Source organism: Pseudorca crassidens, chromosome 5 (genome assembly GCF_039906515.1).
Source record: "Pseudorca crassidens isolate mPseCra1 chromosome 5, mPseCra1.hap1, whole genome shotgun sequence".
NCBI lineage: Eukaryota > Metazoa > Chordata > Mammalia > Artiodactyla > Delphinidae > Pseudorca > Pseudorca crassidens.
Window position 1 is genome coordinate 13017400 of NC_090300.1, and position 14541 is coordinate 13031940.

At 42.4% G+C, this 14541-nt stretch overlaps 1 pseudogene; it reads right to left on the bottom strand.

Moving 5' to 3' along the window:
- Positions 1-11717: 11717 nt before the first annotated feature.
- On the bottom strand, positions 11718-13227 carry LOC137225585 (vacuolar protein sorting-associated protein 72 homolog pseudogene; annotated as a pseudogene).
- Positions 13228-14541: the final 1314 nt, after the last annotated feature.

The window sequence follows — 14541 nt, forward strand, 5'->3', positions numbered from 1 at the left end:
CAGAGGCAAAGACGGGCTTATTCACCAATGGAAAGCTCTTTTGCAGATTTTTTCCCAAGGGCATTAAGTTCTCAATCTAGTGCCTTTTCAAAAAGAAAATTTCAATGAAGATATTTTTATTAGAGGGGTTAGGGAGAAATGTGGAAGTTTTGCCAGAGCAAAATGTTACTCCTTTTCTCCCATGCCTCAAAAAAAAAAAAAAATACAGGAGTTTCCTTAAAAAACTAAAAATAGAACTACCATACGACCCAGCAATCCCACTACTGGGCATATACCCTGAGAAAACCATAATTCAAAAAGAGTCATGTACCACAATGTTCATTGCAGCTCTATTTACAATAGTCAGGACATGGAAGCAACCTAAGTGTCCATCATCAGATGAATGGATAAAGAAGATGTGGCACATATATACAATGGAATATTACTCAGCCATAAAAAGAAACAAAATTGAGCTATTTGTAGTGAGGTGGATGGACCTAAAGTCTGTCGTACAGAGTGAAGTAAGTCAGAAAGAGAAAAACAAATACCATATACTAACACATATATATATGGAATCTAAAGAAAAAAAGGTCATGAAGAACCTAGGGGCAAGACGGGAATAAAGACACAGACCTACTAGAGAATAGACTTGAGGATACAGGGAGGGGGAAGTGTAAGTTGGGACAAAGTGAGAGAGAGGCATGGACATATACACACTACCAAACATAAAATAGATAGCTAGTGGGAAGCAGCCGCATAGCACAGGGAGATCAGCTCGGGTGCTTTCTGATCACCTAGAGGGATGGGATAGGGAGGGTGGGAGGGAGGGAGACACAAGAGGGAAGAGATATGGGGACATATGTATATGTACAGCTGATTCACTTAGTTATAAACAGAAACTAACACACCACTGTAAAGCAAATATACTCCAATAAAGATGTTAAAAAAAAAAAATACAGTGAAGATTATGCCAAAAGCCTTCAGGAACAATTCAACCTCCAACTGAACCTGGGAAACACTTGCAAATAATCAGATTTTATATGTAAAAATAACTGCAACATATTATGTGAAACTAAGTTCTTCTGAAGTCTTGATTAATCTAAAGTTCTTAGGAAGGAAGTGACTCACCAGCACTGTCATCTCATGACATTGGAAATGTTTTCTCAATCTTTCAACCTTTATTTACAGTAAATACTTATTTGTTTGCAACCACTTCAACAATGAAGATCGTGAATAAGAGAGAATACATATGTTAGATTGGACCGTCTGTTCTTTGCCCAAAAAACCTCTAACAACTGACCAAATTCTATGGATTTCAACTAAAGTCTGCACCTTGCAATGTAACTCCCTTTCTCTCTTATGGCTCCCTAATCTGTATGTAATGGCAGCTCTTAATTTCCTCACTTTGAATAAATCCAATTAACTTTGACCATTTTTCCTGTCCTGTCTAGTTTAATTCCATCTTGCCAGTAAGTGAGACCTAGAAAATGTCAGAAAATTCATGATAAATCCCAAGAAATTCCAAGATAGTATTTTAACAAATTTTACATGAGATGCAGCTCATTTTCGTCATGTTCATAACGCTCAATAAAAGAATGTCACACCACAGTCAAAATTGTATCAATAGGGTATAACTTCAGTGCTCCGTCTAGATTCCCATAGATCTCTCAGGAGCTTGTTTTGGAGAACTTCCTTCAAGCCACTGGACACTCTTGTGCATTCTAATGACTGAGAGATTCAGGAGTATGAAAGTCCAGCTTCCTTGCCATAGGTTTGGAAAAACTGCATTTGTAAAACAAGAATTGATTGTCATAAAAAGGAGCAAAGATAAGAGACTTTGGCAATTAAAACTACAATTGTCATAATAAATTTGACAGAAAAGATGAAAAAAAAGAAGAGTAGTTCTCTCAAAACACTGAGGAGAATTACAAAGAAATGGAAGATATGGGGGGGGATCAGTTGAAGAGATTCATGAACAAGATACAAGAAGAAACTAAGAAAATGAAGTGAAAAAATAGTTGGAGACAAATTTCTTGAGCTGAGAAAAGACAGAGCCTATGAGATTGAAGGCAACCACAAAGCGCCTAACAGGATGAACTTAGGAAGACTCATCCTTAGTGATACCTTAATGAGATTTCAGACTACTGAAGATAATAATACAAAGATCCAAAATTGGCCACCAAAGAAGAACAGGTTACCTGCGAAGGAAGGAGAATCATAGAGACATCAGATTTCTCATCAGCAACATTAGCTGCTAGAAGATAATGGAATCATCCTTTAAAGTTATGAGTAGAAATTATTTTGAACCCAAAATTCTATTTCATAGAAAAATCCTGCATTTTTAGACAAAAATTTATCTCCACTAATCCTTTGTAAAAAGTAACTTGAGGCTGTAAACAGAAATACGAGGAAGACATGGAATCTAAGAAATATTATTTCTAGGACTTCCCTGGCAGTGCAGTGGTTAAGACTCCACACTCCCAATACAGGGGCACAGGTTCAATCCCTGATCGGGGAAGATCCCGCATGCTGTGTGGCATGGCCAAATAAAAGAAATATTATTTGTAAAGCAGGAGTTCAATATCCCAGGAGGAGAGCTGTGCAACAGAACTAGGAAACAATTGTTCCAAAATAGAATGGGGGGTAAGGGAATCCAAGAAAATTATGTCTAAGAAAAAGGTGTAGGGATTTCCCTGGTAGTCCAGTGGCTAAGACTCCAAGCTCCCAATGCAAGGGCCCCGGGTTTGATTCCTGTTCAGGGAACTAGATCCCACATGCTGCAACTAAAAGATCCCACATGCCACAACAAAGAGCCCGCATGCGACAACAAAGATCCTGTGGGACGCAACTAAGACCCGACGCAGCCAAATAAATAAATAATTTTTTCTAATTTTTTTAAAAAAGAAAAAAGTGTATCCCATTCCATTCATTTTTTTTTTTTTTTTTTTTTTTTGCAGTACGCAGGCCTCTCACTGTTGTGGCCTCTCCCGTTGCAGAGCACAGGCTCCAGACGCGCAGGCTCAGCGGCCATGGCTCACGGGCCCAGCCACTCAGCGGCATGTGGGATCTTCCCGGACCGGGGCACGAACCCGTGTCCCCTGCATCGGCAGGCAGACTCCCAACCACTGCGCCACCAGGGAAGCCCTCCATTCATTTTTTAAAAAACTTTATTGGAGTATAGTTGATTTACAATGTTGTGTTAGTTTCAGGGGTACAGCAAAGTGATTCAGTTATACATATACATATATTCATTCTTTTTCAGATTCTTTACCCATATAGGTTATTACAGAATATTGAGTTCCCTGTGCTATACAGTAGGTCCTTGTTGGTTATCTATTTTATATATAGCAGTGTGTATACGTTAATTCAAAGGTCCTAATTTATCCCTCTCCCCACCATGTTTCCACTCTGGTAACCATAAGTTTGTCTTCGAAATATGTGTCTGTTTCTGTTTTGTAAATAAGTTCATTTGTATCATTTTTTAAAATTAGATTCCACATAAGAGTGATATCGTATATTTGTCTTTCTCTGTCTGACTTACTTCACTTAGTATGATCATCTTTAGGTCCATCCATGTTGCTGCAAACGGCATTATTTCGTTCATTTTAAGGCTGAGTAATATTCGATTGTATATATGTACCACATCTTCTTTACCTATTCTTTTGTCAATGTCATTCCACTCTTTTCTTTTTTTAATTTTATTTATTTTTGGCTGCGTTGGGTCTTCGTTGCTGCGTGCGGGCTTTCTCCAGTTGCAGCGAGCGGGGCCTACTCTTTGCTGCAGCGCGCGTGTTTCTCATTGACCGGCTTCTCTTGTTGCAGAGCACGGGCTCTAGGTGCGCGGGCTTCAGTAGTTGCAGCACGTGGACTCAGTAGTTGTGGCTCACGGGCTCTAGAGCTCAGGTTCAGTAGTTGTGGTGCACGGGCTTAGTTGCTCCACGGCATGTGGGATCTTCCCGGACCAGGGCTCAAACCCGTGTCCCCTGCATTGGCAGGTGGATTCTTAACCACTGCGCCACCAGGGAAGTCCCCACTCTTTTTTTTTTTTTTTTTTTTTTTGTGTGTGTTACATGGGCCTCTCACTGCTGTGGCCTCTCCCGTTGCGGAGCACAGGCTCCGGACGCGCGGGCTCAGCAGCCATGGCTCACCGGCCGAGCCGCTCCACGGCATGTGGGATCCTCCCGGACCGGGGCACGAACCCGTGTCCCCTGCATCGGCAGGCGGACTCTCAACCACTGTGCCACCAGGGAAGCCCCCCACTCATTTTTAAATAGAGAAGCAAGTTGAGCTTAGCAGTTAGATTAAAACATATGTTTATTTTGTCATGGTGGGGAGGGTCAAATATCAATTAGAAAGTCCAAGAAAAATTAGTTGTATAAGACAAAAAATGACTTAAATATAAAAGAAACTAACATATGGCATGATTCTGAGCGATTAAGCTGGGTAAGAACACTAAAGTGGAAGGAAAATATGTATAATGGATACTTTGGTATTCCACCTGTGCCCTTCCTCAGGGCTGACTCACCCATTCCTGCAGTTGCTGGTAATATCAAATGCTGGCTGCTCACATCTTCGTTCCTCACTGGCAATTGCCCTCAGCCTCAGAGAACTGTCTTGCCCAGGGTTACATTCTCTGTAGGACTGTCTGAAACCTCAGTTGCAACCACACTGCACATCAGCTTCTCCCAATGCCCGATCCTGCTTTCCTCACTTCTTTGTGAGTGAATCTCCCAAGAGCACTCCCTATGCAGTTCTCCATCTCAGAGCCTGTTTCCAGGGAGCCCAATGTAAGACGCATTGCAAAGTCACAAAGGTAAAAGGGCGAGTGGGGAATTCAGAAAATTGCACGTGATTCTCCCTCTATAACTGGCACATAGCTTTCACGTGGAGAGATGGAGAGGGGAAGAGAGGAAATTAACAGAGATATGTGGAGGCCAGAGAGTAAAGAGATCTGCATGCTACACTATGGAGTCTGCACGGGAAGTCAAAGCTGTATGACCCTGGGCTGTGGTGAGAAAAATGAGACACTGTCTCTGAAAATGCTTTGTGATGAGATTCAATGTAAATGATTAACAGACTTCAGCCTATGATGTTTGAGCGTGCCCACAGGCCTGATAAACCGGGCCAACTACAAGTCTATCTACAACAAGAACTAAGAGAATCCTACCCTATGGGGAAAAGGCATCAGATAGAAAAGCTGGTCTAATAACAGTGGTTATTGGAAGACGGCACGATTCTGAGTTACGAAGTGTCGCTTGGATTTGTCCACCCTGCCCTTATTGCCCTCCAGCCCCAGCCCCAATGAACTTTGTGGCAATGGGGGATGGAGAGACGGACAGAGGACAGAGGAAGAATCATGAAGGAGAAGCGATGAATAGCAACAGGAAGAACTGGGGCAGTAGAGCTCTGTAAGACAGGTGGCACAAATAGCCCTGCTTCATCATGTGACCCCAGATTGGGAGAGACATATATTATCTACTTCTGCCAGGAATACAGTGTGGCTCTGGCATCCTGAGAACTCCAAAAAGCGCTATGCACAGTTGCCACCAAAGGAATCCCAAACATCTGCGGCAGTGATGCTCAGAAGAAGAGGAAGATCCCATGGAGAGCAGCTCAGCCCCGGGCCCCAGAGGCAGGGAAGTGCCCCATAACTGGAGACCTACACAGAAGGAAGCCAGAGCAGCAGGGGGAAAAAATGGGGGCCATAAGTGGTACCCAGCAGAACCCATGTGGGACTCCCAGCAATAAATGCTGGACTCTTTTCCAGAAGCAGAGGTCCCGCAATTATAGACGAGAGTCAGAGAAATCTGTGTTGCTACTGTTAATGTCATCCCATTTCAACAAGGATTTATGTAGCCTGGGGAAGCATAGTAATAATTACTATTATTATTTACCAGATAATAGCAATCTTTATAAGAAAAAATTGCCTTTCATTTCTTATTAATCACTGCCTAGCCTAATCCCCTACAAACAGGTGCTGAATAAATGTTGACTAAATGAATAAATAAATGCATGACTACTTTATTATCTCAGGTTTCCCTGAAATTGGAACATAAAAGATATTATGTTAAGGTGTAAAGAATGGCACATCAGGCTCATAATCAAAGGACGACTAGTGAATGACATCAAAGGCCACAGATTCTGGGATGTTGCAGAAGCACTAAAACTTCCATGAGTGTATCATCTTTAGTCTGAAGACTCCTCTGGAATTGATCATATTTTCCATCTGCAACAACTCCTTGGGGTGGTAAATGTCATATGCTACTGCCTTCTGGGTAAATAGCATATCATTCTCTGTGCCTGTCTAAAACTCTAAGGAGAGTTATTTGTCATCAAATGCGTCTTTCCACTGGGCAAAAGCTGGGTCCTCAGTGTTTGCTTATCATTCAGAGTGTGTCTTGAGCTGTACCAAAACCTGGATCAGTTTCTCCTGCTCAGTAGTGGTGAGTTACAGATGTGGTCCTACCTTCTTCTTGGCATTGCCAACAGCAATGCGCTTTGACCTCTATCAATAAGAATTTAGAACACAGTTCCCCCTTTTCAACTAAAATCTTTGTCCCAAGTAAAACTTCTGCCAACTAGACCTCATCTGAATGCTTCTGTGCTAGGCCCCAGGACTCATTTGGGTTTGAGCCCAGTCTGTTCAGAAACCACAAGTTGAACGTAAATAAATAAATATTTAGAGTATGGGGGTGTTCAAATAACTGTATGAACCAAAAATATTTTTAAACAAAATATTCTACATCTTATCTTTCTTTTTTTAACCTGTAACTATTTATTCCCTCCCCTTTAACACACCTTGGCAGGAAGAGCCTAACAGGTTTCATCCAATAAACATGGCCCAGCCCATTTTTCTTATCAGATTTCTCTCTCCTGAAAAGTTTTCTGAAGTGAGGAACGATATTATTGCCCTCAACTGTAACATGATCTATTTCTCTGGTCTCCTTTAAGCTGTTTATCATTTGCTTCACTATTTCAGATGGAATTAATCTTCGAAAAACAGATAACACTCTAAGATGTTTTATGGCTAAAAGTTCCATCAAGACTTTTTCACAACTTGTTAATGGAACAGAAAGCAGCCAGGTAACTGCATTGCTGGTGCTGTAATAAATGCTTACTACTGCATTCGCTAAAGCCATCAGCGTTGCTTCAGACATGGAGGAAACCTCTTTGTTTCATAAATCATTGAAATATTTCAGGCCCTTTTGCATGAGCCAGAGATATTCTCAGAGAGCTGAGCATCAATAACAATGAAACCGACATGACAACATGCAACAGCAATCTGAAACATTGTATGGGGAGTTCCAGCCTGCCTTTCATTGGAGGAATACTAAAAATAAGTACATTTCACCACCCCTCCCCCAACGCCCGCGAGCACGCCACTTAGGCAACTTACTACTTCTAGGGCTAATTAAGCCTTTTTTCCTTAATAGAGACACTATAACCAGACTTAATACATGATGGAAATTTTAAATTTCAATCTACTTATACGGAATGAATCTAAAATATATAAATTAGTTGAACATATTATGCATTATCGGTGAACTCGACTTGCAATATTTTACAATAGAGAATCCTGCTCAGGGACAGCTTCATTTTTTTTATTAATTTCTAGTGGAGTATAGTTTCTGTACAATGTTGTGTCAGTTTCTGCTGTACAGCAAAGTGAATCAGTTATACGCATACATATATCCCCTCTTTTTTGGATTTCCTTCCCATTTACGTCACCACAGAGCACTGAATAGAGTTCCCTGTGCTATACAGTAGGTTCTCATTAGTTATCTATTTTATACATAGTAGTGTAATATGTCAATCCCAATCTCCCAATTCATCCCACCCTCCCTTCCCCCCTTGGTATCCATACGTTTGTCAGAGACAGCTTCTTGTTGGCAAAATAGGTAAGTCCCACCAAAAGAAAGGAACTTGGTCTTTTTGAGACTCATTCTCTTTTCCAGTTGCTCAGGCCAAAACTCTTAGAATCATCCTTGATTTCTCTTTCTTTGACACCCCACTTCCAACCCTGAGCAAACCCCGACAGTCCTAATTTTACATAACTGGAATCCAGCATCTCAGCACCTCCACAGTCGCCACCTGACGTAAGCATCTCCAAGCTGGTTTTCCAGCTTCCTCCTTCACCCCTTTATAATCTATTCTCCACCAGAAGGCAGAAGATTCTTTAAAAATGTAAGTCACATCCCATCACTCCCTGGCTTCCATCTCACTGAGAGTAAAAGCCAAAGACCGACCAAGGTTTAGAAAGCCCTCCGCTGAGGGCTCTCCGCTAATTATGCATTTCACCGATAATGCATAATATGTTCAACTAATTTATATATTTTAGATTCATTCCGTATAAGTAGATTGAAATTTAAAGCTTTCTGAGCTCATCCCCACCATTTGCCCTCAATTATTCCCATCTAGCCAGTCTGGCTTCCTCCTGCCCTTTACCTTCTGCTCTTGCCTGAAGAAGGTCTTTGCACTTGATATGCCCTCTGTCTAGAATCAATTTCTGCAAGATATCCACGTGGTTGGCTCTCTCACTTGCTTCAGAACTCTGCTCAAACAGTACCTTATTGGGGAGGTTTGGCCATCGTACATAAAAGAGCTCATGGACTGGATCCAATTTATGTGCCTCTGCAGATTTGTTCTGTTCCACTGTCCCCAGGCATCACCAGTTTGCCCTGCTTCCCAGGTGGAGGAGCCCCAGTAAATACAGTGCATGTGATCAAAACCCTGATGTCATCTCTTACCTTTGCTGGCTGATTCAACTCTTCCTTCTGGGAGAGAGTCAGCCCTCCGCAGCTCCTGAATCTGGGGTCAACCCAGCTGGACCCATGAAGATTCCAGCCACCCCAGTAGCTGCCCAGAGAGGCCAGATAACACAAACCAGAAGTGAATTTGATCAGTGAGAGACCAGAAATAGAAGGAAATCAACATAAGTTGCTCTCCTTCTCTTGTTAGTTCCCCCAAGTACTGAAGCTCCATACGGACTCTCTGGGAATGTCCTGAGTGACCCACCTGTTTCTTCTGAGGCTGTGACCACTTAAAAAATGCACCACCTTTTATTTGTTTTCCCGATTGCTCTGTTTTGCATTCCTTTCTCCCTCACCTTTACTGGTCTGAGATTGCACCTCCCAAAAGTATTAGGATGTAAGCTTTGTCTCAGGTTCTGTGTCCTAGGGAATCTAAGATATGCATACACGTGCGCTCACACACACACACACACACACACACAGAGAGAGAGAGAGAGAGAGAGAGAGAGAGAGAGAGAGCTATACTGCAGCTATACCTGATCCTGCTATATTTCACTTCACTGCTTGTAGTCAGCTATCTTTACGTCTATCTCCCACTGTGAAATAGAAACCGCATGAGATCACTGACTTGGTTTCTTTTGTTTGATGCAGTATTCCCAGTAGCTAGAACAGTGCCTAGCACCTACAGGCATTTAATAAAAGTTTAGAAAATAAATAAATGAGAAGTTTGTTTGCAAGTGTGGAATTTAGCTCCAAAAACACAGAAACTAGAGAAGTTCAGGTTTTTATACGTGACCTGCCTTTTGATGTTAAAACTCCCATCTGGAAGTTTTCCTATTCTTCTTCCTCTCCTAATTTCACCAAACCTCACTGGCCACCTCTCAACTCAAAATTTAACTTCCAAAACTCCCTTCCCCCACTTAGGCTCACTTCTGATATAACCATTTCCATAATCATACTAATCATTTTTTTTCAATGCCCCTAGATGTATGGGGCACATACATACCTAAGGTGTACTTTATGCATCTTACCCATTCTCACACAACTACGTAATATCCTAAAGTAGATTCAGCCTGTCTTTATCCACCACACACCCCCTCATAGACATGCACAGGGATGTTCCCTCCCCACATGCAAGCCCCTCATGCTGATTCTCCATTAATGATGACTACTCATTACTGAGTGCAGACGATGTGCCAGGCATGGTGGTGGACATTTAGTCCTCACAACAACCCTGAAAAGTGTGAAAATATCTTCAAACTCATTCATACTAAAATGTTTGGGACCTAACTACTGTGTGTTCCCCTCAGAGTTATTTGCCTGGAGGAAGCTGACGTAGTCAACGGCAATGAATCCCTCTGTTACAAGTTCGTGCATCAGGAAGCAAGGACTCCATGGGGAAAGCAAGGCTCCTTCCTTCCTCATACTCTTGAATTTACAGTCCTGTCCAAAGTAATGATTCTCTGCTTTGTAACTGTCCTGAAATTGCGTCATGAGACTATGTTCCATCTCTTTATGTCATTGGAAGCTCCTTGAGATCAGACATGGCTTTTATTTCTTAGGTGTTCCTGGAAAACTGCATTTGTCTCTTATCCTAGCCTCCCATCTCCCTCTGCTCTAGCCTGTCTGTACTTCCACCAACTGATTCATTCTCCCAGACCGTGGTCTCCAAAGTAGGAGTGCACAGATCCAGGTAATGAACAAGATGATTTTGGGGGTTTGCAGAAACATATATTTATTATGTGTGTGTATGTATGTGTACATATATATATATATAATATATAGATTTAAAAAATAAAAAATTACATAAGCTTTATTACATTTCATATACCTAGACTCATACTGCTGTCTTCCCCTGGTCTATATGTAAGAATGTCAAGGGCACATAACATACATGAGACACCTAAACACAGAGCAGATGACCAGGACCCTGTTGCCGCTCTTGCATATTTAGTGCTTTACAGTTTAGGTATATCCAGGTAACAGTGAGGTTACAAACTATATAACTGAGTTTTAACTAACTCTGGGAAATGGACACCTGGCTTAAAAATTCCTGCAAAGAAGCCATCTATGGACAAGAATACCAATTTTGCAAGCTCAAATGAACAAGAAAATGACAGCATTAACACATTTACCCCAGTACAGATTTTTCATCTAACACGTTATAATATAAAATCAGTGACAAGAAAGTGGCTAAAAAAATTCAAAGCTATCCAGAAGACCATTTAAAACATAGATTTACATTTATTTTCATTAACAGTGAACTTCATCCTATATATATATGTATATATATATGTGTGTGTATATGTATATGTGTGTGTATAGTATCTTGACATATTGGTTAATGACTTTGATATGCATATGTAGAATTGTGCTTTGAAGTAAAAGTTAATGATAATTCGAACCAGTCACAATTCACAAGACATTTTTTAAAATAAGCATCCGAAACAAAGAGACAAACCACTGCAATTTTTGGAAAGATGTTTAAATTAGGCATTACTCAATCCACTGTCTTACAAAATTTCAGGAAACGTGTAATTTCCTTTTAACAGTGAGAAACAAAAGGCTATGCGCAATTACAGATATCCTTTTTTTTTTTTTTTTTTTTTTTGCTTTGGTGAGTGCTGAAATAATACATACAAAATGATATGGTACAAACCAACATGGACACCTTTGTCAGAAAATACAGGACTTTTTAACCAGATTAAAACTCTTCCAAACAAAGAATTTCAGCGGAATCTGAACCCATTTTGATAAGATACATGGAAAACATTGCTGAAATTTTGTTTTTTCATCTTTCTATTTTATTAGATTAAAAAACACAAACAAAACCAGTAGGAACTAAGGGAAAAGATGGGGAAAGAAATACAGGAAAGGGCTAGACAAAAATCAGCGATGACAGGAGAAGCGGAAGGTGAGGGGGTGGGGGGAGATATTAAGAGCCCCAAGTCAGAGCAGGAAAGAGGTTTCTGAGGACAAGACATTGCTTCATTTGATGACAATTTTCTGGCGCATGGCTCAGGGCCCAGAGCCTTAGAGGGGCGCAGGAGGTGATGGACCAGGTTCCCAGGGCTGAGGCAGTGGGCAGAAGCCCATGGACAGTGATGTACCTTTTGTAGGCCTCATGGATGATCTTGAAGCTGGAGCAGTGACGTGGCAGATGTCTGTAACAGGGTCCTGGGCAGACCTCTCCAGCAGGGACCTTTGGGGACCACCCTTGGAGAAACCATTCCTCAAATGTCCCCTCATCCCTAAAAGTGATGGAGGCACATGGACCGCCAGCAGGAGGGAGGACGGGTCCAGGGCCAGCGCCGGGACCCTGCAGAAGCTGTGGGAGCAGGATCGAGTCCTTTTCTTTAGGGCCTGGCTCCCCAACAAGTGGCACTGTCACTGAATGGGAGGTGGCGACGGACCCCGGGCACTTCCGCCTCTTGGGAACCTGCTTCTTTCCGTCAGCCTCGGGCCACTCATGTGTCTCCAGTGAATGTCAGTCAAGCTCCTCTGTGATTTTGGCCTCCCCGAGCAGCTTCTCCACTCCCAGTGGGGCCCCTCTCGCCCCTGTGGCCGGCCCTGCTTCTCCTGTGCCTGAAGGAATGTGGTGAGTGCACAGCTGTAGATGGACGCGGGAACTTCCCACGGCCAGAGGCACTGTCCTATAGCTCTGGCGGGAGCAGTGCCTTCTCTTCTCGGCTCTTCTGAGCGCTACCAGCCCAGGTGCTGCTGACATTTTGAGGCCTCAAGCTCTTGAGAGGCTCCTTATCCTCCTTTTTTTTTTTTTTTAATAACTGTATTTATTTTATTAATTTATTTTTGGCTGTGTTGGTTGCACGTTGCTGCACGTGGGCTTTCTCTAGTTGCAGCGAGCAGGGGCTACTCTTCGTTGCAGTGCACGGGTTTCTCATTACAGTGGCTTCTCTTGTTGTGGAGCACGGGCTCTAGGCGCGCGGGCTTCAGTAGTTGTGGCACGTGGCTCAGTAGTTGTGGTCCACGGGCTCAGTAGTTGTGGCACAGGGCTCAGTAGTTGTGGCACACGGGCTCTAGAGCACAGGCTCAGTAGTTGTGGCGCACAGGCTCTAGAGCGCAGGCTCAGTAGTTGTGGCGCACGGGCTTAGTTCCTCCGTGACATGTGGGATCTTCCTGGACCAGGGCTTGAACCTGTGTCCCTTGCATTGGCAGGTGGATTCTTAACCACTGCGCCACCAGGGAAGCCCTTCTTATCCTCCTTGATGGCGGCTCCATGCTTCCTTCTCGGTTATTCTCCATCACCGGAGTGTTCAGTCCCCTTCTCCACGTCAAAGTCAGAGTCTACTACATCCTGTGTCTGACTGGTCCCCTTGGTCCTCATCATCTCCTGGGTCCTCTGTGAAACCCCATAAGCTATCTGGTAGAGCTCATCCTCCCCCATTGCTGGCACCCTGAGGTCTTCTGAGGGCCCGGCCCCCAAAACTCCAACCGCTCGTGGACCCTGCACCTCCTCCAGCCGCTGCTCACACAGCATGGTCCTCGGAGCTCAGAGCCCACGCCGCTACCTGCAGGCCGCCGGCAGCCTGTTATTTTATCAAGTCTCAGCATATGGTTTTTGCTTGGTTGTGTTTCAGTAATAAAATACATGAAGAATTTCTTTTTTTTTCAAACCGTCAAAGGTAAAATATAGACATGAGATATATTCTCAACAGTAAATTACTTCTTTAATGGTAAAGCTGTGTAAGTAATGGGACCACTCCTTTTACCAACTGTTTTAAAGGATTTTGGCTAAGATTACTGAGGCAGATCATATGTGACATTCATTCACCTTGCTCTGCTCTACACAGGCAAGCACAGAACACCATCAGTGTGGTAAATTTAAGTTTACTTTTTTTAATCTTTAAAATATGTTTGACTCTTTAGGAACAAATTGAAATGGGAAGTAACCATGAACATATTTTCTACAACACAGAGATTTGCTTATGGCAAAGTACTCAAAAGGGCTAGAAACATATATTTACAGAAAGACAAGTGCTCCAGACATGCTAAGCTTTTCTATGATGACAAGCAGGCTATCAATAACATGCTACCTATCAAGTATTTTTTAAAAGACAATAACAATAACATTAATAACACAATCTGTTCCTTCAAGGTGGAAGTAATGTTTCAATAGTAAATAAGAAGGAACTACCTTTTCTTCTGAAAAAGAAAAAAAGAGGGCTTCCCTGGTGGCGCAGTGGTTGAGGGTCCGCCTGCCGATGCAGGGGACGCGGGTTCGTGCCCCGGTCCGGGAAGATCCCACATGCCGCGGAGTGGCTGGGCCTGTGAGCCATGACCGCTAAGCCTGCGCATCCGGAGCCTGTGCTCCACAACGGGAAAGGCCACAGTAGTGAGAGGCCCGCGTAGCGCAAAAAAAAAAAAAAAGAAAAAAAGAGAGAAACTCAGGCTACTGACGGAGCACATTGGAAAAGGATATTAGAAAGATGTCCATTGTTATGTAATTTGGATACAAAACTAGACTAATAAATATATCATCTATTTTTTTTAAAATCTCATTATCAGCACATTCTAAAACCTTGGAAATAAGATTTTTGTAACCAGTTTTAACTCTTCCAAACAAAGAATTTCAGTGGAATTTGGATAACAATGAAAAATGGTAAAACCTATTTATTGCTTTGCAAGAACCACTGATTGACATCAGAGAAGATGAAAACCTACTAGCCACATTTTAACAAAAACCTTTCCATAATTGGTGAATGGAATGTATTTAAAACAGCCAATAAAGGAAAATTCTCCCTTTGGATTTATGTGCCTTTGTGAGACATAGTTCTCAATTGCAAAAACCACT